Genomic DNA, 24,164 nt, shown 5'->3' with positions numbered 1-24,164 from the left:
AATTTTTTATTTTATTACTCAATCTTGTAGAAGCTATTGTCTGATCAATGTTTGGTTCCCCCTGACTGTTCTTAAATGTTGGTGGATTCCCTTCCTCATTTATTATTATTAGATTATTATTCATGACCAATTCTTCAACCCTTTCCCCTCTATTGTCCGTTTTATTGCCGTGCCATAGTGTTGATTTGGCATTTGAATCCATGCATATTAAGATGTTTTCTTCTTTATACATTTGACAAAATCTTTCTATATTATCCAAAAAAGCTTGTATGTCCATGCAAAATTGACAATAACAGTTGATTAATTTAATGTTCCCTAGATTCGTTCCCAATTCCACACATACCGTCCAATTATTTCCAAATTGAGTTATATTTAATGTTTTGATGTTTTTATTTCTTTTTATGATTGCAGCTTTTGGTTTCTCACCTACGTTTTGAGGAATCTGGATCTTATCTGTGTGGTTTTTCGCAATAATTGTTTCACAGTCTTAAATGTTAATCAACTTGTCATTTCTTGTATAAGGCTCTTGTACAACTATTATGTCTGCTTCTACTTTATTTGCTAGTTCTTTAATTTCATCCATTGCCGTCTTTGCTCCCGTAGCGTTGATTTGAATGATTGTTAATTTAACTTCCTTTAAGAAATTTGTCATAAAATGCTTTTGAGTTTGTCATAATTTATCTTAAAATTGTTTTTTTTTTCTGTATTTAAAAGTCGATTTTTGCGATTGTGCGTTCGTATAGCATTTTATATGTTGCACACTCTTGTTCAGTTTTAGCATTGCACTTTTTCTTTCTCTTGGTGCATGGGATACAAACTTTGGCTTTGTCTTTTTTCACACATCCCGAATAGAAAGAACACTGTACCTGGCTGAGCTCAGATACCAAATATAGAGCGAACTTTATTCCTTAAAACATGCTTCTTCAGATTTATGCTCGTCCACGAAGAGCCATTGAGTCGATTTGCTAACGAAACTAGCCATAAGTTGTTATGAGCAAACCTTAAACGTAGGGCACGTGTATCACTTCGATATGTTTGACAACATTTCGAGTAGTTTGAGTAGAGCGGACTGCTTAAAATATTAATGGGTTGCTCAAAGAAGTATATCGTCAAACGACACTATTCAGCTATCACGCCAAGAAGTATAGTAAGTTTCAAGGAGAGGAGACAGCCCAGGTTGCTGCAGAAATTAAAAATAGTTGTTAAAATTGTGTAATTTTCTTGTATCGCCTTGTAAAGCTTTTGCGATGCAAGTGTCCCTGAGACATCTTTAGTATCCTTTCGTTCATAATAAAACAAAATACAAGAAATTATGTATGTATGTGATAATTAAAAATGTTAAACTATAACTCAATCCTGTAAGATCTTATTATTATCGCCTTTTTTTTCAGAAAACCATGATCGTATTTAATTACATTTTCTAATATATATAATACTTTTCAGTGAAAGAAGGAAGTGTAAAAGAGTAATTCTATTAAACAAATGTAATTGTAAGGCTTAATGTTATCAAATAAAATAATTACTAAACTCGTCTTTCCTATGTCGTTCATACACGCATTTTGATTTAGCGTATTAATCATTCGATAATTAGCAACTCCTTGGTAAACTCCTGTTCACGTGTTTCGTTGCCCTCGCACGAATCACCGTGAAAACAACGCTTAGCAGCTCAAACAGGAGAAACTGCTCAAACATTTCTTTCTCGTGCTTGCTTTAGAATATGAGCTACCTTCCCACCAAAGTTCGTTCAGATCCCGCCTGTAGTTACCAAGAAATAAAGAATCACACACATACCTGGAGCGAAGCTATAAGTTCTATATTAGTTCTATATTCCTACGCAGAGGGCTAAAAAGAACAGATATAAGTAAAACAATAGACAGAAGATTAGGGTTATCTCACAAGACAATTAACGGCGTGTGAGAAGAAGCTCTTTTGTTCATGAAGAGTAAGTGGCGGATTCAGGGGGTCGTCCCTTGTTACTTAGGCTACCTTTCTATACTTGCAAGATTAATTCATTAGGGAACACATTAAAGTCTTTCCGATCAATGAAAGAGATCAACTTTTCTTTTCACTTTAATATGATCAGTTTCCATTAATATGTCATTTTGACAGATTTACTTTAAATATGTTGCATGTACAGTTGCGCAGGGTTATTCTGCGGATCCTTCTTGCAAGCAATGTTTTCCATCAGTTTCCAATTATTTTGACATTGGCGACAAGGAAACGAGAACATCAATGGTTTTGCAAATACACTGCTGGTGAATCCGTGACTAGTAGCACACTCTCAACCATTTTAATTTATCCTCCTGCTTCGTTCCCTCCTCTTTCTTGCTGTACATGCCTCTCTCAGTCGCTGCTCCAGAAGTAAAAGCGCGCTCCTACATCGACAAGATGGAAATTACGTGTTAGAGAAACTTCTTAAATATTTATCGACTCTCCCTTCATTTTTCTATGATCAGCGTTGTATTTAGGCATTTCGTATAGGTAATTAGAAATCTTAAAATTATTTAGAACATACTTGCTCACCTGTAGTTGTAGTGTAATTACATTAGATATCAGGATAATCATTATAGAGTCCGCCAGAGGAATAGGACGAATTTGAAATTAGAATAATTTACTAAAGTTCATAACTAAAGAACTGGATAAGACGAATATCAATAATTGCTTTAACGTTTCAATTTTAAACATTACGTTTCCCCATTTTTAATAGCATGGAGTTATTTTATTTTAATTGTTTAATGGTTAAAATATGTTTTTAAAATTATAGCGGTACATGTAAAGTTCATGCATATGACCTAAAGTTAGTGAATTTTGGTTTAAAAAAATATTTTAACTCTTTTACAAACAAACGCATTCCTGAATTAAAAAGTTATGCACAAGACCATTTTTTCTACAGAGTGATTTTATATATTCAAATTTGAGATGAAAACATTTGCTTGGTTCTCTTCGTTCATTTTGCATGGCCTAGATCATATCATGTGGACGTGACTGCAATTCGAGTAACATTCAAGCCCTACCCAACTATACAATTATTCAAGACATATTAAATTATATTGTTTCTCCATTATCAGTGAAAGGTATCATCTCTAACACGGACTTCCAATTAATTTAGGCATCAAAGATTGCAATATTGCTTTAAATATAACTATCTCTGTTATCTTGTCCGCACACTTTTCTAGCGGACTCTGTCACAAGTTTAACAGATTTTTGCACTGGTTGACTCCGAAAAGGGAAATTTATAAATTTAAACTCACGAGTTTCAGTTTGCATAAACGATAAAATATTTTCTTTTCTCAAGTTTCCCATCATTGGAAGGGATGTAGAGATTTGTAAGCCAGCTTGAGAGGTTAAAGAGTACTACTCAGTGAAATACCGTAGAAACCGCGTCTGTAAGTTCTCGCAAACAACAAGATATATATACCGAGAAGTCATTGATCCAGAGATTAAGAGAAACGCGTTCTGTTATCCTGAGAACACGTTGCTGACGATAATACTGGCTGAATAGACAGTACATACGAGAGTTGGATTACGTTAGGGTATTGGAAGCTAGAAATCAACAGAAAACTTGTTAAAACTTTCTTGCTTCCCTAAATACATTTTGTTGTCAAGGACTACATTGGGCTGATCGATTGGACGAAATGTAAGCTACTTTCTTCTCCAATAACAGAAAGCTTGACAACAGAAAACATTTTTATCATTTATAACAAACTCTCAGTTTGAACTTATAAAATTACCCTGTTACAGTGAAAGAATGGAAAGAGATATACAAATTTAATACAATGTTCGTGGACAAGAAACAGAGATAGATGGTTTAATTAGAGGAACATTGTACTCTTTGATGCCTAAATTCGACCAGAAATCCAATTAAATCATGACGCTCTTGACATGACGCTCTTGACTGATAATGGTGAAACAAGATAATTTAAGGCTCCTTTGTGACTTCATGATTAGTGTACGCGTTTTAGTGTTGTAACGCCCCCATCCGTAGCCTAGCAGACAAGGTGGGAAAAACCAATCCAGCCTGGCCTCAGAAGGGGCTTTACACGAGCAAGCATCCGGATAGCTCAGGCTGTTGTTTCAATTCGGAAATCCAGAGGAGTAATAGTTCACAAATTAACAGTAAATATGTATATATATATAAACAAATAACAACACAACCAATTCAGGAAATAAATGTTTATTACAAATAAATTACAATAATTAATCTGTCTTCTCGCTGCCAAGTCAAAATCTGGATTCAATAAATATTTTATTTCTCAGTTTGAGAAAAGAAAAAAATATTTAATATAATTCAAAGAATTGTTCGCTGAATTTTAAATCTTCAAAAATAGAATAATAAAGCAAATTCTCCAGTCAAGTCAGGAACCTCTGAAGTTTGACGCAAATATTCGAGGCCAGTCAAGGACCTCTCACACTTAACTGTAATGTGAACACTCAAGGCCAGTCTAGGACCTCTCTCTCTCTCTAGTCTAGTACTAATATATTCCTTTCTTTAAAAATAATAAATAAATTTGTACCTTTAATCGAGTGAAGATTTCCCTTTCTCTCAAACCGAAGAAAAAGTTTCATAAATTCTTATCATAAAAAGAAATTATTTTTTTTTTATTAATTTGTCGCAATTTAGTTTGAAAATAGAAAATTCCCGACGAAAAACAACTGCAAACAACTTTGCTATACTCAATTGAATGCGTTGCAACATCGAAACATCTGAAACACAAACCGGTCAAACATACTCCAAACAGTACGAACAAGTCAAACGAAGTTTTCTTTTTTTAAAAAAAAAAAAAGAATCAAATTTTACTATTAATTCCTCAGCATTAAAAACAGCATTAATAAGCCTTTCGGATTTTACTCTTTGAATCAAAAACATGAATTTCAGACCTGTAATAAACATAGGATGAATAGCACATTTCAAAGGTTTCGGGTACAAATCCCTCCACCTTTGTTCCCCTGGATTTGCCGAGCTTATTCACGATAATTATTCCACTGAAAACCTAACCAAATGGAGCCAACAAGACAACCCACAGAATACACATAAAGACGTAGACAGACAATCTAATAGAAAAATTGAAAATTAACTCACCTCTGAAAATCCACGTTTTTACCTCAACTTTCTGTAGTTTCTCTGCCCTCAATCGTCTCGGACTCTCTTATCAAAACAAGAATATTCCACTGTAACGTGAGGTTATGCTCAGAATTCAATTTAAATGATCTCAATTCAATTAGAAACTCAATTGAGAAAATGGGACGTAGATCCACAATTTCCCACATTCACGAAATCGAGAAAAAAATATATACACAATTATAATTACGTGATTCTGAGTATTACTCATGCACCTTTCTGCAATTTGCTTGCTAATAGAAGCAGAGAGAACTAAACCAAGCCTCCCTTCCAACACTTTTATCGAATTTCCAAGCAACACTATTTTCACTAATTTTTCAAAAATACGCAAATACACTAAATATTGCAGAAAATGAAATATCACTATAATCATAATCCTCACTTGTAATGGATATTCTTATTTCCTTCTATAACACACTCTTCTACAAACGAAGACTTCAATACAAGAAACGTGAACCAACACGAAACGTCCATTTAGATTCATAATCCATTCGAACAGCTTAATCCCTCCAGATGTTACCCGTTCATACAACACAGCCCAAGTCAGCTAGCCGAGGCCAGCTACTTGCGGCCGCAAAGCCGTGACCATGCGCAGTCAACGACCAGCGCATAAGCCAAGACCTTGATATTTCTCGGTTACGAAAAGCAAAGGAAATCTTCTCACAAACGTTATTTTTACATTTAATTCTTTCTCTCTTAATTTTTAAAAAATTTCGCAGATGATTCTTTTGTATAAGCTTATGTCTCTTGCTGTAACACATAATATTAAATACAATAATAGTAATTTTACCAGTTTTCTTATCGAAGATTTTACATTTTTATTTTTATAATTTCTTTTTTTTTCCGTGACTTGTAACGGGCACGTTACAAACTCGCCGCCCTGGAAAAGAAAAATTCTCAAACCAAGAATTTTTCGACATCTTCTTCTTGGCAAGCTACGGAATACAAAAAAATTATAAGACACAAATTTTAAACAAACATATATAAACAATCAACTGACCACAAAATTATATATATATATCAACGTTAAAAATACTAAACTATTTTCAATTTTCCAAAACAACTTTCACTTTAATATATATATATATAAAGTTATTTACTGTTATTTACAAATTCAAAATTTAAATTCAAAATTATTTACGATATTTACAAATTTTTTTTGTTTCACTATGGTTCAAAAATTTTACTTAAATATATATATTTACAATATTTTTTGTTTCACTATGGTTCAAAACTAAATATATATATATAAATATATTACTGTATTTACAATTTTTTTGTTTCACTATGGCCATAGTAAAATCTATATTTACAAGTAATTAATAATTTACAATTTTAATAAAAATAGCAAAAATACTGATGAATATACATATACTAATATAATTAATTCAATTGCAATTGCATTAAACCATAAACTAGACTAAACTTTTGAGGATAAAGCAAGGTTTTTCAAGGAAATTTTTAATCTTCGTCCCCCACTCTATCTAGGTTTCTTCTATCTCTATATACTTTTACCTCTGAAACATGGGATCGGCGATAAGAATTTGGAGAATCATTTTCGTCAGAAACAAGAATCGTATTGGGAGTTAAGAAACTCCTCACTACAAACGGACCATACCACTTATCTGCTAAGGACTTAGCTATTTTATCCTTCAACGAAGATTTAACGTGAGTTTTTAATAAAACTTTATCACCAATACTGAAATTTACAGGGTTTCTTCTTCTCATCATCAGCTTCCGCCGTTTACTCCAGCTCTTTTCCATGTTTTCAATAGCGTTATTCCACAATTCAGCCGATGACTTCCCACCATAGTCTGAACTGACGATGTGCCATCGATTCTCTAATGGTGTAGAATATGGACGTCCGTAGAATAATTCGATAGGACACATCTTCAGTCCCTCATGCTCGCTGATATTCAGTGTAAACTGCAATTGCGGAATCAGACTGCTCCATAGATGTTGCCTTTTTGATATATAGGCACGTAACGCCGCCTTTAAAGTTTTTATAAATCTCTCCGCTGCGTTTCCTCCCGGGTGATAGGGACTGAGTCGGATATGACGAATCCCTAGTCCAAACAAGAAGGTTCTAAATTTCTCAGACACAAAGATGGAAGCATTGTCAGTCGATATGGCCTCCGGAAAACCAATTCTACTGAAAATCTCCATCATTTTATTTGCCACCACTGTTGAATTTATGGTCCTCAATTTTTCCAACACAACGAAGCGACTGGCGTTATCAACTCCAATCAAAATAAACTTATATCCCTGAGAATTTGGGAGAACGCCTACAATGTCAAACATCCAATGAGCATTTATTCTTTTACTGAATTCGGAAGCTAGATGCCCCATCTTCTTCTGATTAACCTCTTTGGATTTCTGACAAATATCACATGTAGAAACATAGTCTCTAACATCCTCTTTCATTTTTTCCCAAGTAAATTTCCGCATCAGCTTTTTTAATGTCTTATAAGTACCAGAATGTCCTCCGACTATCCTGTCGTCATGATGATATTCTATCATAACCTTTCGTAGTTTTTTAGGAATTACCACCTTATATGGATTCATGACAGATTTAGTCTTCTTCATAAGTATTTTATTATTAAGTAGGAATCCTGAAATACTTTCCCCACGCTCTAACTTCTCTATTATTTCCTTCAGCTCGATGTCTTCTCGCTGTAATTTATCAATCGTATCTTCTACTAAAGGAAGTTTCCACTTATTGGCTATTTCCATGTTCTTCTTGAAAGCAGCTAGTCCTACAGGTCCTTCCATAATGTCGAACTCAAAAGGATCGTACATCCTGGTCAGAAAGTCCGCAACGGTATTGTCTGCTGACCTGACATGTTTTATCTTAAAATTAAACTGACAAAGTATTTCTACCAATGGACCATATTTCAGGAGTCTCTTGCTGTTATTCAAAATCCATGTTAACGCTTTGTTGTCGGTGAGTACGTCAAATTCATTTACCAGATAATGTTTATAACGTGAAATAGTTTTAACCAGGCTGATAAACTCTATTTCATATATGCTTCGGTGCTTATCAGCCTCCGAAAGCCGTTTGCTGAAGTAGGCAACAGGTTGAAGATTGCCATTTTTATTCTCCTGAGAGACGCACCCAGCCACACTCTTCCCAGAGCCGTCCACGTTAACAATGAACCTCTTGTTCAAATCCGGCGTTTTCAAAACGACATTTTCAATTAAAATGTTCTTTAGTCTATCTAGCAACATTTGATGCTCCTTCGTCCATTCAAATTTTACCTTGGGTGACTTTAAGGCACTCAAAGGTCCCATTAGTTCTTGAAATTCAGAAGCAAATTTGGAGTAGTAATTAAATAAACCTAATATTTTCATAAGACCACGTCTATTTCTAGGAGGAGGAATATTTTTAATGGCTGACACCCTACTAGGATCGATTTCCATTTGATCCCCTTCTATCACATAACCTAAATAGTTAATACGTCTATAAAAGAACATACATTTGTCTGGGGATACAGTAATACCATAATCTTTAAATCGTTCGAATACCCTTTCAACAGTTTTCATATGTTCTTCGATGGAATTGGAAGCTATCAGGACATCATCGAAAAATAATTTAACACCCTCGTCTCTCATATCTCCTAATACCTTTTCCATGGCTCGAGACAAAATATTACTTCCCGTCTTAATTCCTACTGGAAGACGAGTATACTGATAGCACCCTTTTGGAGTTACAATAGTTGTTATGTCTCGAGAACCTTTATCTAGCTGGATTTGGAAGTACGCACGGCGTAAATCTATTTTCGTGTACACGCGCTTATCAGCTAAACCTGTAAGGCATTCCTCTAAATTAGGAGACGGATATACGTCGTTCACAATAAGTGAATTAGCCTTAATGTAATTCCCAACAATACGATGAGTGTTATTTTTATTCCGAACTAGAAAACAGCTACTGGCAAAATTAGAGTGATCAACTTCCTCTAGAATACCTTGATCCAATAACTCTCGAATTTGATCATAAAAAATCTTTTCTTTATTTTTTGGAATAGGAAATGGTGTGTCCTTAAATGGTTTATTGTCCTTAAGATATAATCTGCCAATAAAATTTTTTATACACCCTACTCTATCTGATATCACGTCTTTATATTTAACCTTTATAGAATCAATGAAAGAGATCACCTCTGGTTCATTGAATCTCCAAGAATCCCGATTATCATTTTGGTTTTTCAACTGTGTGCATTCCGGATTTTTCACCTGCATGGTAGTCTGATCATGTAAACTATCGGATGTACGAGGCTCGTCCGAAATAAACTTTTTATTTCTCTGAATCAACTTGTGAAAGTTTTCAGCTTGATCTATATCAATATCTGAAACTTCAGAGCCGCTGCTACCATCTAAAGAATTCAGTTTATCCACTTTATTCACTGGACCACTGCTATGACTAAGCTCCACTTTCTTTTCAGCTAAGTTTGTATCCGGAGTTACCACTAAAGTCTTATTCTTTAATCCTTTCTTCCTACGATTCCTACGCTTTATTTTCTTTCCACTAGTATTTGCATCGGGTTTCACAACACTATCTTGCTCCTTATCTGGCAACCTAGCATTGCTCGCCGAATGTTCACTATGACCAAGTTCAACATTAAGAACTGCAGATGTTAAATCGACAACTAAAGGTTGACCCGAATTTTCTATTGGACTACTATTTCCTAATTTGTCCATTAACCGAGAATTCGCATTGCACTGTCCCGAATTCTCCAAGTTAATTTCGGATATTTCATTTGCACCACTCTGATTTCCATAAAAATTATCAATAACTGAGATACAACTGCCCTCTGAAGATGAATTATTATACTGAGTCCCAACTGGATTTGTAACTTCGGACCTTTTAATCGCATCACCCAGTGTTTTCCCAAAATTCGTACGACTTTCATCCTTCCACATGGATTCAATGGAATCTTCGATTTTTCGAACGTCTCCAACTTCTGAATCAATCATAGATCTCAGATGATTCAGCTGGATAGCACTAGGCGCTGGAATTTCTAATAATTTGGATTCAAGATCTAAATAATCCAAATCACACTGAATACTCGCATCTTTTTTCCGAAAATTAAATCCATCTTCACAAATAAAAATTGATACCATAAAGTTCGAAACAGAAGAACTATCTCGTTTCTTAGAGTGATGATCAGTTATCATTTCTTCCCTTTGGCCAGACTCATCACCAGATTTAAATCCCTTAAGATGTTTGTTATGTTGAATCATCTTCTTATAATTTAATCTAACCCGTTTCTTTCCACCGCGTAGAATCAAACAGTTTCTAGCATAATCTATAACTGAGTTTGTTGATCGTAAGAAAGGCGTTCCCAGAAGACACATGCAAGGCAACTGTTCCACTATCTTAAAAGATATTCTCTCAAAATGACCTGAGAGATTCAAAGTCAATATTATCTCCCGGTTGGTTGAAAAATTTAACCCGGACGGAGCATTTACCACCTTTTCAGGAGTCAATCTAATAAATTTCTCCAATCCACAAAACCGCACTAAGTCCAGTCGAACGATGTTAAAGCTTGAACCTCCATCCACACAAATGTCTGTTAAATAGTTATGTATTTTACCAACCACAAATGAAGCGACGGTATTGTCCAATTCACTAGGAATTGTGTTAACTGAAGCATTAGATGCTTTAAATTGATCAGACCGTTCATTTGGAATCTTGTTTTTTCCATGAACCTGAGATTCTACTTTCAAGCGATTCTTTACATTAGTAGGGTAAGAATTATTTAATTCTTTATTCAAAGAAAAATTTTTATCACCCACTGGAAATTCTCTATTTTTAAAACCTTGATCAGGATTTAACATTACTAAATTAGTCTTTTTCCGAGAAAAACCCATTTCCTTATTATATTCCAATTGATTTCGAAAGTTTAATTCATGCTTATCAGCAATATCCATTAACTCGGATCGGGTAGCTGGAATGTAATAATTCAGCATTTTATATCTATTGTTTGGATTCATGCCACATACAATGATATTTACCATGTCTGACTCATTATCCATAAAATTTAATACATTCATGGCAATTACTATAGATCTTACATACTGAGTAACTGATTCAGTGAGGCGTTGACGTCTATAAATTCTATCAGAAATAAGTGAATGTAATGCAACAGGCGTAATAAAATTCTTAACAAGCCTAGATTTTAACTCATTCCAAGCTATTTGATGATTTAATGCTAACAAAATTTCTTTTAATAATGAACCTTCACATTTCCCGACAAGAACAGAAAGAATCATACTCAAAGAGTAGCTAGTATCCATTAGAGTTTCCTCAATTTTGGCTAATATTTCAAAAACTTGCAAACTATTACTGCCATCAGTTATTTTAAATTCCTTAAATTTTAACTCTAGAAAATCACTAGTTCTTTTAAATGTATACTTCATCAGGAGATTATGCTCAACATTTGAAGATTCATTAGTACTATGCAAAGTTGGCAACCCTGTTAATACATTTTCACCCATCTGAGTTCTCCTAGGTGTAGCACCATACCGCGGATGTAACGAAGTCTTGGGAGTGGAATTTCTAATTTGAGAAACCCTTCGGTAATAATCTCTAAGATTCAAGTACCTAGAAGGAACCTCATTCTTATCAGGACCTGAATTTCCAAAATTTATCGAATTCCCATCATTATTTGTACCAGAACTCGTTAAAGGCTCATTAAAAGTGACTTGCCTCTGATCTCGAAACGATTCGTTCAAACTCCCAATATTAACAAATCTACTGAAATTATATTCATCCGCAGGTGACTGCGAACTACCTCCACATTCTAAATTATTAGCTCTCATAGCAGGTTGTCTAATATGAAAACTCCCTTGAGTTGGCGGAGTCAGTGACATATTCAACTGTCCAAAATCAGATCTAGTATCTGTTTCAAAATTGCCGGTTCTATCTACCGTTATCAATTCGGAATATTGCTCCGGAATATCAATACTGACATACTCCATCGGATCACACATATGTATTAGTATAGAACAATACAAGTATAAATAGAACATAAATAATATAATTATAATACATACAAAATACAATACTAACTACGAACACTACTGCGACCCAGACTTTTTTTTTTTTACCAAATGGAAATAATCCTAATAATAATACCTTGCTTCACCTTAATTCAATTTATCAAACATACTAGTAATTTATAAATGAACAATAAGTTATAATTATCAATCACGAATTTAATTCTGAAATGCAAAAGCAAATGCGAAATTCCAAAAATAATTATGAGTTTAATAAGTATATCAAAAGTAATAACCAACGGACTTGAAATACTTACAACAACAAAATTAATAACGGACTTGAAATACTTACAATACAAACCCCAAAAAAAATGTTTAGGAAAGGACGGACTTACAATGCAAACCCAAAAATTTTAGAAAAGGACTTGGGCTGTGTTCAAATTTGTAACGCCCCCATCCGTAGCCTAGCAGACAAGGTGGGAAAAACCAATCCAGCCTGGCCTCAGAAGGGGCTTTACACGAGCAAGCATCCGGATAGCTCAGGCTGTTGTTTCAATTCGGAAATCCAGAGGAGTAATAGTTCACAAATTAACAGTAAATATGTATATATATATAAACAAATAACAACACAACCAATTCAGGAAATAAATGTTTATTACAAATAAATTACAATAATTAATCTGTCTTCTCGCTGCCAAGTCAAAATCTGGATTCAATAAATATTTTATTTCTCAGTTTGAGAAAAGAAAAAAATATTTAATATAATTCAAAGAATTGTTCGCTGAATTTTAAATCTTCAAAAATAGAATAATAAAGCAAATTCTCCAGTCAAGTCAGGAACCTCTGAAGTTTGACGCAAATATTCGAGGCCAGTCAAGGACCTCTCACACTTAACTGTAATGTGAACACTCAAGGCCAGTCTAGGACCTCTCTCTCTCTCTAGTCTAGTACTAATATATTCCTTTCTTTAAAAATAATAAATAAATTTGTACCTTTAATCGAGTGAAGATTTCCCTTTCTCTCAAACCGAAGAAAAAGTTTCATAAATTCTTATCATAAAAAGAAATTATTTTTTTTTTATTAATTTGTCGCAATTTAGTTTGAAAATAGAAAATTCCCGACGAAAAACAACTGCAAACAACTTTGCTATACTCAATTGAATGCGTTGCAACATCGAAACATCTGAAACACAAACCGGTCAAACATACTCCAAACAGTACGAACAAGTCAAACGAAGTTTTCTTTTTTTTTTAAAAAAAAAAAAAGAATCAAATTTTACTATTAATTCCTCAGCATTAAAAACAGCATTAATAAGCCTTTCGGATTTTACTCTTTGAATCAAAAACATGAATTTCAGACCTGTAATAAACATAGGATGAATAGCACATTTCAAAGGTTTCGGGTACAAATCCCTCCACCTTTGTTCCCCTGGATTTGCCGAGCTTATTCACGATAATTATTCCACTGAAAACCTAACCAAATGGAGCCAACAAGACAACCCACAGAATACACATAAAGACGTAGACAGACAATCTAATAGAAAAATTGAAAATTAACTCACCTCTGAAAATCCACGTTTTTACCTCAACTTTCTGTAGTTTCTCTGCCCTCAATCGTCTCGGACTCTCTTATCAAAACAAGAATATTCCACTGTAACGTGAGGTTATGCTCAGAATTCAATTTAAATGATCTCAATTCAATTAGAAACTCAATTGAGAAAATGGGACGTAGATCCACAATTTCCCACATTCACGAAATCGAGAAAAAAATATATACACAATTATAATTACGTGATTCTGAGTATTACTCATGCACCTTTCTGCAATTTGCTTGCTAATAGAAGCAGAGAGAACTAAACCAAGCCTCCCTTCCAACACTTTTATCGAATTTCCAAGCAACACTATTTTCACTAATTTTTCAAAAATACGCAAATACACTAAATATTGCAGAAAATGAAATATCACTATAATCATAATCCTCACTTGTAATGGATATTCTTATTTCCTTCTATAACACACTCTTCTACAAACGAAGACTTCAATACAAGAAACGTGAACCAACACGAAACGTCCATTTAGATTCATAATCCATTCGAACAGCTTAATCCCTCCAGATGTTACCCGTTCATACAACACAGCCCAAGTCAGCTAGCCGAGGCCAGCTACTTGCGGCCGCAAAGCCGTGACCATGCGCAGTCAACGACCAGCGCATAAGCCAAGACCTTGATATTTCTCGGTTACGAAAAGCAAAGGAAATCTTCTCACAAACGTTATTTTTACATTTAATTCTTTCTCTCTTAATTTTTAAAAAATTTCGCAGATGATTCTTTTGTATAAGCTTATGTCTCTTGCTGTAACACATAATATTAAATACAATAATAGTAATTTTACCAGTTTTCTTATCGAAGATTTTACATTTTTATTTTTATAATTTCTTTTTTTTTCCGTGACTTGTAACGGGCACGTTACAGTGTGAGAGAACCGAGTTAGATCCTCAGTGGGAGGTCATATGGATCGGATATCATATTTAGCTGTAGATCCATGTCTGATATGGCTTCGATATTAAAAAGGACACTAAACATAATTTAACTATTCAACATAATTTAACATGCTCTGAATGGTTGGACGGTTGAGTAGGAAGTGGATGGAGCTGGAGTTTCAACCACATCTACGTGGTGAGATCTGGGTCATTTTAGCAAAACTAATTTTGTGAAATGGGCGAAGACCTGAAAATAATGTTTTCATCTCAAATTTCAATATATGAAAATCACTCTCTAGAAAAACATGATCTTGTATATACTTTTTAACACAAGAGCGTGTATGTTTGTAAAAATGTTTAAACATCAATTTTTCACCAAAATTTAGGTTATATACGCAAACTCTAAATATAAATCTGTAATTTTAAAATATTTTTACTATTATTAAACAAAAAATAAAGTAATCACATGTTATTAGAAGTAGGAAAACTGAATTCCAAAAAATGTGAATCTTAAGATGTAATTAACGTTTTTGGATTTTTTTAAAACTTTAAGTCCTTTGCAGAAACTGAAGATAAAATATAGGATTTTTTTCAATATTTTCCCGATTATTAACATGCGAATGCTCAACTATTTCGTGCTATTACAATTCGATATTTGAAAATCCGCTTTTGTGGTCCCACCTTAATACACACGAGTTACAATGAAAAGATGTTGTGACGTTAAGATACCCCTAGTATTTCTATGGGGTAAGAAGAGACTGACATGTAAAAATAATCGAAGACATATATAATAATCGACGTGTATTTATGTTGAATCCATAGTTTTCTAGGTCACTGAGATGATCTGACCTGATTTTGATTCCCTTTCAGGAGCGAGGCTATTTGAGATGTGCACGTACAGCTTAGCGTTGGATCCGAATCACAGAAATTTCGACGGGAATTGAACCCCGATCTCCGACGGCAAAGGCGCTTATGTTAACCGCTTAGCCACGAGGGAGCGCCGTCGTTGAGATCAATAGCGACGCTTTCGATGCTATCTAACTCAGTGTCATGGAGATGAGAAAAAGTTGTAACGGACCATTTTGACACATGGTCCTTACAGTAAATCTATGCTGTAATAGAAATCCAATATGTCAACTCCTACATTATCTGCATATCTGAAAGGTTGAAAAAGTTTGTTTATTTGATCGATTTTGTCGTTGTTTCAAAGATTATTTATATCTAGATGTTCAATTTATTAGTAAATATGCAGATTCGGAATAATGAACTATATAATAAAAATCTAAATTTTGTAATTAAATATATTTAAAAAAATATGTAACAAAATAATTATAAATTTTACCATTGTAACCCTTTGGAAATCCAATCTACAATTCTGTTATTTTAATGAAAACTGAACTCTTCATGAAAAAATTGATGTAAAGAAGAAAAAGAAAAAAATTGTAGTTACAGAATTTATTGACATGGAGTTTTAAAAATGTCATGATAATCAGTTTTGAAGGTTAATTAAGTTTTATTTACTACTAAACGTGTATATTGTTCTAAATACAGGGATTATACTAGTTGTTAGTATCCCATATTTAATATTATATATAAATATATAATTTAAACCACGTATCTTTGTTTTTCCATTGAATAGGTATGTTTGTTCGTGAAGTCCTATAAATATGAGAAACATGTTCGAGTAATTGAGATCCCTGACCAAATCTCCTAACACCTAATGATGTCCCAGTCTTCTTTCGTGCTATAGATAAAATTTAGTTACCAGTTATGCCGTTGGTTATAGTCAGCATAAATATATACAGATGGTCGTCGTGATATCCAGATTTCTTCATTTTAGTTACTTCTATTTCCTTAGGGTGACATGGTGAATGAGTACTGTATATATTCATAGCTACTGACTACGTATAATGGTCAGGTTTATATAATAATGTCACGGTGAATGTGTAAAATAGAGGCAATGCTGCAATATGTTGATGCTGGTGCTGAAGAGCCTGCGTACGATTAGTTACAGCGTATTGTTCTCTTCATAGTAACCATGTCTGTGGCCCATGGCTAAGAAGCCTGATCGTTACTAGGTAGCATATAATACGGTATCTCCTATTTATTCATCCTTATATTGAATTATCTTCTTCTTCTTGTATTGATCATCTCATGGCTGACATTCCAATTAGATGTATGGGTTTTATACACTACAAAGTACACAGTACTTCTGCAGAACAACGGACCACGACCAGGGAACTTGGCAGCGTATTTAGTGATATCCGGGCCAAAACAAAATATTAATCTATTTGGAACCGTCTTGTGTTGGTTTGATGATGTCCAGAGTTGTGACCAAATAAAGTGAAGGGGCGGCTACAAAGTGAAAATAAATTGACCAGGATTAGTGACGAATCCTTATTTCCGGGGCTGCTAAGCTGAGTGTTGAGAGTACCGATGACATTTAATCCCAAGTTTAATGAAGAGTGTACACTCCGCAACAAAAAAATTGCGACACCTAACGCCGTGCTACTAGGCCACCCAATATACACCTTCTTATCCCATAATCGTGTCTGGCAAAGAGACCCCTTATCTCTCCTCCTTTCTTCTCTCCCATAATAAAATTACCTAACAACATGAACGCAATTTTAACTTCAAACTACACATGCATTAGTATCGATGAAATGAAATAACAAAACCGAGACGAAGCAAGATTCATTAGTTCATTTAGGGAGAAACTGAAACACACACATTGAAAAATTGAAACCAGTGGATGTATATCACACAGAGATTCAGAAATGAGGTAGAGAGAGAGAGAGAGAGAGAGAGAAAGCGAGAAAAGAAGAAAGGAAAAGGGAGAACAGATAAAAATGTGGAATTTTAAACTTAGTAAGAAAACAACCTAATATTATAAAGTTCCGTTACCAGAAATCCAACAGTAATATAGAAATAACGTTTGTTTTTATATTTTTCAGGACTATTCGAATATATAGAGGATGCTTGAAACATTCATTAAGTCACTTTCAGAAAGGATAGCATACTCAATTTCCAATAGAACTGTAGATCTCACAGACACATCTAAGATAATGTCAACAGTTTAACACACATGCTTTGTTTCCGCGTTGTTGAGTTGTAGATTGGGTAGTGTCCATTGGACATACTGATGCAAACCATATTCTAATAAACCCAGTAGGTAGCGTAGGTCATATCTTCCATTCCAGACTACTAATGCAAAGTGAACAAAAAAAGAAAAAAACGAAAAAAGGAAGAAAAAGAAAGATATAATTGAATTAGTGCTATTTTACTGGTAATATTTTATCACAAATATCCTATATTAAAAGTCAAACCGTATCATTATGAAAAGTTACAAATGTTCAAATGGAAAATTGGATGTTCCTTGCAGATGTAGCAAACCTTGCATTTTCATATTTCAAAGTGAATAAGTCACATTGAATTATATGATGGAAACAAATTTGTGTCGAACTAGTATAAATAAAATTTTGTTTTCAAATAACCAAAAAGATTGCCATTTTCTAGTCTTTTCCGAAGATTTATCTGTTCCGAACATCCAGCATCACTTTCATCTCTTACAGATATAACGTTGTAATTTGCACAGATAAAATGAACACGCTAGAGCTCAAACGGATCATAGTATCAGTCGGATGATGTCGGTTGACTTATGGACCACCACTTGGTCGAGGATTCAAACCTGTAGTGACCCGGTAATTCGACTGAGACTCGGTAACCCAGATGATAAAAAAGATATTTTGCTTATTCCTTTGCGTTTAAACAGTATTTCTTTCAGAGATGACCATGACTGGAGATGTTTTCTTCAGAGCACAAAAACTCGACGCTGAAGTTGGCAGTTAATAACATTTTCCAGACCAGGTCTATTGGTCTCTTGCTCCGTTTTAACTTTGGAACAGGGACAAGCACATAAAGTGCGTGTGTACGTGAGAGAGAGGGGAGAGAAGGAAAGAATGCAAAGATAGGATAGGGAAACGTCAAGAAAGAGAGAGAGAGACGAATATAAATATGAAACATAGTTATCATTACAGTGTATGATGAAGAACACACAGACACTGTTTATTCGAATTCTCGCCGTGATGCTTTGTAAGTTCTCCAACAGAAGATAAATTTGTTTGCAGCCATTATTTTATGCGAAAAAGTTATAATACTTGACGGGAAATCGAACCTAAATTTTCCGCTTGGAAGTCTGATACTTTACCACTACACCACCGATTGCTTTACCCAAACTTTGTCCAACAAATGCTGTAATATTTCTTTCTGAGAACGATAACACGAAAAGTGTTTACTGCAGAACAATGAAGTGTTTCGAATATCCTGGCAAATCCCTTGCCCTATCTCAAACAACATTCGTAAATCGTCTCTATCATGATAAATGTGTTTTCTTCCACATTCGTAAGCATTGCACGTCTAATATGAGAAATCGATTCTTCAGTATCACTTTGTAAAAAATGCAAGTTTGGCGTGAACAGGATTTGAACCTATGCCTGACAGATTTATTAATCGTAACGCCATTACGTTACCGCTACACTATCGTTCCACCTGAAACTAAAACCGAAATATTACTTACTTTAGCCTTGATCATTGGAACGATCAACCTTCTTCCTCTAAGGTTATTTGCACCTAAGTGCACAACGAAATTCATTTATTCGATGACCTAGAGAGAAATTAGTGGCCCATTAGTAAAGGAAACAACATACAATCCAGGAAAATTTACAGAAATAAAAATATATTATGAATTAATTTCTCCCCGCAAGTTCAAAAGTACACGATTATTATTATTATTATTATTATTATTATTATTATTATTATTATTATTATTATTATTATTCCTAGCATCAATTGGCCGCTTTGCTGGGCTAAATTCAGAAAAAATAATAATATGCTCCGTTATTCAGTCGTTTTCTAGTACTAAAGCGCTCTTTGATATCGGTCATTTTCGGTGAGTTTTATATTTCCACGTTGCGGAGCACGGCATCTTCAGTGTCATTGTTCATCTGAGCCACCCGAAAAACTATAAATTCGACAATGATATTGGTTATTTTAATCATTTTTATGTCTTCCTCCATGTTGCGGGCTGACTCCAAAAATTATAGATTCGATACTAATATCGGTCATTTTTCGTTCTCTTTTAAATGTTGCTATATTTCCCCCTTCCTTTAGTTACACCATCAAAGTGATATGAGGAAAACCATCTCGGGTTCGAACTTCATCTAGGTTGAAAATTTTTATCAAGATTGGTACGGTGGTTCAAGACTTATTTTTATTTATGTTTATATATATATATATATATATATATATATATATATATATATATATATATATATCCCTTTCCCCTTCTCTAAGTTCTAGCGTCAAAGTGAAATAATAAGAACCATATTAGGCCCGAATCTCATCTATGTTAAAAATTTCATCGAGATAGGTCGCGTGGTTCAAGAGTTATTAAGTTTTATTTATTTTTGTATATCTTTCCCCTCTCCTCCTCTCCCCTAAGTTTTACCGTCAAAGTGATACGATGAAAGCCACTCCAGGCTCGAACTTCATCCATGTTGAAAATTTGATGCAGAGCTGGCCGATGGTTCACGACTTATTAACTCATTAACATAGGCACTTTTATTTTTATTTGCTTTGAAGTTTGTCCCTACATTCCTCCATCAAGGTGAAATGGTTAAAAGCATTCCATACACAAACGTAATCTATGTTGCAAATTTCATCCATAAATGTCGTTTGATTCAAAACTTGTTAAGTTTTCTTTATTTTTTATATTTTTCCATTCTCACTCTCCCCTAAGTAACATCATGGAAACGAATAGATAAAAATACTCCGAGGTCCGAACATTATAAATGTTGAATATTTGATAGAGATCGGTCGGGTGGTTCAAGAAACTATAAGTCACACTCACTTTAATTTTATAATATAGATTATTATTATTATTATTATTATTATTATTATTATTATTATTATTATTATTATTATTATTATTATTATTATTATTCGCGTCCTTTTGAAATTGCACGGCGAAATTACTGCATAATATGTTTTTATTTCTGTATTTTTTTTGGATTGAATGTGATTTTCTTTATTAGTGGGCACTAATTTCTCTCTAGGTCGTCGAATAAATGAATTTAGTTGTGCACTTAGGTGCAAATAAAATTACAGGAAGAAGCTTGATCGTTCCAATGATCAAGACTAAAGTAAGTAATATTTGGGTTCTAGTTTCAGATGGCATGATAGTGTAGCGGTAACGTAATGGAGTTACGACTAATACAGCTGTACAACATAGGTTCGAATTCTGTTCACGCCGAAATTGCATTTTTTACAAAGCGATAGTGAAGAATCGATTTCTCATATTAGACGTGCAATGCTTACGAATGTGGAAGAAAACACATTTATTATGATAGAGACGATTTACGAATGTTGTTTGAGAAAGGGCAAGGGATTTGCCAGGATATTCGAAACACTTCATTGTTTTGCAGTAAACACTTTTCGTGTTATCGTTCTCAGAAAGAAATATTACAGCATTTGTTGGACAAAGTTTGGGTAAAGCAATCGGTGGTGTAGTGGTAAAGTACCAGACTTCCAAGCGGAAAATCTAGGTTCGATTCCCTGTCAGGTAGTATAAATTTTTCGCATAAAATAATGGCTGTAAACTGAGATTTATCTTCTGTTGGAGAACTTACAAAGCATCACTGGTGAGAATTTAAATAACCAGTGTGTGTGGTCTTCATCATACACTGTAATGATAAGTATGTTTCATATTTATATTCGTCTCTGTCTCTCTTTCTTGACGTTTCCCTATCCTGTCTTTCCATCTTTCACTTCTCTCCCCTCTCTCTCACTTACAAACGCATTAGTAGTCTGGAATGGAAGATATGACCTACGCTACCTACCGTGTTTATTAGAATGTGGTTTGCATCAGTACGTCCAATGAACACTACCGAATTTACAACCGAACCACGCGGAAACAAAGCATGTGTTAAACTGTTGACATTATCTTAGATGTGTCTGTGAGATCTACAGTTCTATTGGAAATTGAGTATGCTATCCTTTCTGAAAGTGACTTAATGGATGTTTCAAGCATCCTCTATATATTCGAATAGTTCTTAAAGGAATACAAAATCAAACGTTATTTCTATATTACCGTTGGATTTCTGGTAACGGAACTTTATAATGTTAGGTTGTTTTCTTACTAAGTTTAAAATTCCACATTTTTATCTGTTCTCCCTTTTCCTTTTCTTCTTCTTCTCTCTTTCTCTCTCTCTCTCTCTCTCTCTCTCTCTCTCTCTACCTCATTTCTGAACCTCTGTGTAATATACATCCACTGGTTTCAATTTTTCAATGTGTGTTTCAGTTTCTCCCTAAATGAACTAATGAATCTTGCTTCGTCTCGGTTTTGTTATTTCATTTCATCGATACTAATGCATGTGTAGTTTGAAGTTAGAATTCCGTTCATGTTGTTAGGTAATTTTATTATGGGAGAGAAGAAAGGAGGAGAGATAAGGGGTCTCTTTACCAGACACGATTATGGGATAAGAAGGTGTATAATGGGTGGCCTAGTAGCACGGCGTTAGGTGTCGCATTTTTTTGATGCGGAGTGTACATGTAAACTGGCTTGGGAGTTGACAGGGACAAGCCGAAGGCGTTGGTCTTCATCATTTATTTTACTTGGTTCTTTATTTTCAAATATTGAGTATAAACATTATAGTTTCCGGGTGAATTCGGGAATTTTTTGCTGGTGGTAAATAAAAACGGCATACAATAACATGTATTTCTCTTCTAATACATTTCTTTAGCTGTGACATTTTAGGGAGGGAGTTATCCTCGTTTCAATCCTTCCGACTCCTCTGCGAAGCTCTATATAAGTATTCATCCATCAATAACAGGTCATTTGAAAAAAGCAGAAACTTGTTTTCATTACCTTTTAGGTCCGATGAAGCAGCTATGGGTTATTATATAATCCATCAATTGAAAATAATGATTTTCTTCCGCCTACTTTATTTCCTTGCGTAACTCTTATTATTACTTCACTTCCTTCAGGATAGAATTTCTTCTCATATATATATATATATATATATATATATACTACATTGGTTTCTTTTACTCTTTTTAAATCATACATCTCTAGTTTTATTAGTTCCAGCTCTTCCTCATTAGCTTTTGTTCGAGCTAGCTAATATTCCTCTATCCTTTTCAATGTTTTCATTTCGTAAGTCTTCAATCCATTGTTGTCGCTTTTTCATACCATCTATATTTCCATCTCCTACAAAAATGTCAAGAGTCTTAACTACTTATTCAAAGATCCATAAAATAGTTTTTTTCTTCCTATTGCTAAAGAGTTTATGATTAATTTTCAAAATGTTGTGAATACAAAAAAATAAATATATAAATAAATAAATAAATAAAAAAGAGGAAAGAAAGAAAAGCATGATTTCTTCTTTTTATAGAAATCAAAGATCGATAAATAACTTCGAATTGTTAAGAAAAGTATATCTGTAAATACATCTTACTTTTATGACATAGTTTTTTGATTAGATCATCCTGAAGTAGAGTCTGTCTCTACCTACTGTTTGTTATACAGATATATGCTATCCATTATTACAAGTTCCCTACTTCATATAAAGAAAGCAAGTAATTGAGGCGTCACAGAATAAAGTATCAAAATTGTGAGAAATCTAGACATAAACTTTGCATAGAATACTTACTTATAGGGAAAAGATTACACTATTTTACCTGGTAACAGCTTATTTACAATATTTGGACTTAAATGCTTAGTCCCTCAGCATACGACGGAAGTCTATAACCCCATGGATTATAGGTCACAATGTCTTGTGAAAGGAAAATGAAATCTTTAGATGATATCGCCAGTTGCGACTCAATTATGCTATATGATTCTATTGGTGGTCAAGTTAAATTGAGGAGCAGGTTGAAGGAAAAAACCTAGAGAAGATAGAAGGATAGGTGGAAGGAAAAAGGACAAAAGTATAAAGAAAGGTAAAATAGAAACTAGATACTACAAGAACAGTAGTCGAGCCTAAAAATATACAAACATTGTGTTGATTTAACGCCAAAATATTTCTGTACTAAAATATATGCGGCTTTCGCTATATAGGCCTATTATCCGCTTGGAGACAGCAACAAGACCATGTCCTGGGAGATATTACAAAGAGGAAAGTTATTGAGAACTCCCCTTTCTAACATGTCCTTCTGTCGCTATGTCCAGTTGAACGTCCTCCAAGGTTCTGGATTACTCCAGGGTGGTGATGTGATCTCTTAATTTAGGAATTTCAAATTAAAAATATCCGACTCTTTAGGAAACTAAGAAGATTTCAAGTAAAATATGGAGAAAAATAGTTTGGAAGTGAGTAAGTAAAGAGATATCCAAAACGGGGATAGCCAAAAAAATTTAAAAATAAATAAAAATAACTGTACTAGCAAGTTGTTTTTAGACCAAAACCTTGTTAGCGCTACTAATCCCTCAGGAAAGCGAAACCCTGAATGCCTGATTCTAAATAATTTCATAGTTAGAAACAGTAACGAAAGTACTACTGGTAGGGAATGGCGTCTG

Source organism: Thermobia domestica, chromosome 1 (genome assembly GCF_964235325.1).
Source record: "Thermobia domestica chromosome 1, izTheDome1.hap1.1, whole genome shotgun sequence".
In the NCBI taxonomy this organism is placed as follows: domain Eukaryota; kingdom Metazoa; phylum Arthropoda; class Insecta; order Zygentoma; family Lepismatidae; genus Thermobia; species Thermobia domestica.
The sequence above is the reverse complement of the archived record's forward strand: the minus strand, read 5'-3'. Positions refer to the sequence as shown.